This window comes from Egretta garzetta, unplaced genomic scaffold (assembly GCF_000687185.1).
Source record: "Egretta garzetta isolate BGI_Z169 unplaced genomic scaffold, ASM68718v1 scaffold354, whole genome shotgun sequence".
In the NCBI taxonomy this organism is placed as follows: domain Eukaryota; kingdom Metazoa; phylum Chordata; class Aves; order Pelecaniformes; family Ardeidae; genus Egretta; species Egretta garzetta.
The window spans coordinates 3,520,165-3,522,047 of NW_009259593.1; the positions used below are offsets into that span (position 1 = coordinate 3,520,165).

The 1,883-nt window shown below is 36.9% G+C and overlaps 1 protein-coding gene across 1 annotated transcript in view; it reads left to right on the top strand.

Annotated features, from left to right (window-relative positions):
- Positions 1-272: 272 nt before the first annotated feature.
- DPY19L3 (dpy-19 like C-mannosyltransferase 3) overlaps positions 273-1,883 on the top strand; it is a 45,203-nt gene continuing 43,592 nt past the window's right edge. The window contains exon 1 of the mRNA XM_035893615.1: positions 273-392. The gene's annotated coding sequence lies outside the window, so the exon portion shown is untranslated. The remainder of the gene's footprint in view (positions 393-1,883) is intronic.

Consider the following 1,883-nt stretch of genomic DNA (forward strand, 5'->3'; position numbering starts at 1 on the left):
GTGTTAATATTTCAAAGTGATGGCTATAGCTGATTCTAAAGTGACTTAAAGGTAACATTTACTCTTGGATACGTTAACAGCTATGTAAGGCGGTCTAAAGCTTTTCTGTTACACAAACTTTTCAGTTCGAGTGCTGTTATTTTACAGTGTAGATTGCGTTAGTAGTTCAGGAATGTCAGTGCTGCTAATCTGCAATCATTCCCACAAAACGGAAAACTTCTTCACCTGACCGTAGGAACTTGTTTATCCCATACTTGTGTATCCATACAAATATATTACACATACACACAGTGTCACAAAACACAGTAGAATTAAGACGACTGTAACTCCCCCTCTTCACAGTGCTACTGCCTGTTGGCAACCACGCTGCACAGCTTGTCATTTAGTTCAAGGTAAGTTTTGGTTCTATAGAGAACAGGCTTTTGCTGGTCCCAAATTTATTGCATGTGCACAACTGCCGGATTCCTAAAGCTCTTAAATGATTATGTTTTCTAAACCAGTTCTGCAACTTCTTGTTCTGTGTAAATTTTACTTTGCATTGGCCTCTTTACAGGTAGAGGGTAACCAGAATTTCCATTCTAGGAAACATCTTCCACAGTATTCCCTGTCTCAGAAATTCAAGTACATTATCTGACCTCCTTTACACAAAAACGTACACACACTCAAGATACTTTTTTTCTTTATTCACACTGTAAAATCACTTGTAGGATTTGTATACAACACATTCACTTTAACAAAAACACCTGACGTATGATGTGACAGTTACGCTATTAGTGATAAAAATAAGGTAAATCTAATGTCCATTCTGCTTCCGTATTTTTAGTTTAAGCATTCCTCGCAAATGTACCACCTGCTTTATAGCTCAAATAAGAGAAGCACGGTTAGTCTGTTTCTTGTAAATTGACTTCTAGTAACAAATGTACCACCTGCTTTATAGCTCAAACAAATAAGAGAAGCATGGTTAGTCTGTTTCTTGTAAATTGACTTCTAGTAGAAATTTTTAACTATTTAGAGAGCTTAAATCAGAGGAAGCAAGAGAAAAAGAATTGTTTCTTCTAAAAAATATTTTTAAAACATACTAAGTGTGCAAAGGCAGATACTGAAAAAATTCCTGATTTCAAGTGTCCTGAGTCAATGGCTTCAAAGCTCTGAATTACCAGGATGATTACTAGTTGCACAGTTTGCTTGGCATCTCTGAGCACATTTTCTATGAATTTCCTGCCTCTTTTTGCTCAAAATACTTTGCTTGCCCGTGAACCACAGTTGTGGAATGAAAATTTAGAAAAAAAAAAAAAAAAGTATTGTGGGACTGTAAAATGGTGATGGAAAACAAACTGAATATTATGCTGAAGAAGTGAACTCTATCCCTGCCTGTTCCACAGAATTTGTATGGATTATTGGGAAACCTACTTTCTGTGATAGGATCTGGGAGTGACCATGTTGGTAAATGCTTTAAGGGGATTTTCTTTTTTTTATGGTAACTACTTTTTTATGGTAACTACCTCTAAAGACACTACAAATAAAATTTCCAGTAAAGAATTATTGTAACGGTAGGTTGTACCTGTCAAGTAGAAAAAAGTCTGGTGTTGCCGTTATCTTTCTGCTACAGAGATAAAGGTCTTTTCCCCCTTGCATGTTTATACTGCAGTTGACCAAGAAATACAATAGAGCTTACAATGAACACAAAACACACCTCTGCTCTTCAGGATTCCAATTTAAATTAAAAAAACCACTTCACATGTATCTGGAACTATATCTCTCTGGTTAAAAAAAAAAAAAAACCACTAAAAATAAATCCTACGTCATTATTTTAGAAAACGATCTCCCAGGCCTGTTGTAGCCCGGGGCACAGCGGGCGCCGCCCGGGGGCGGGCAGGGCCACC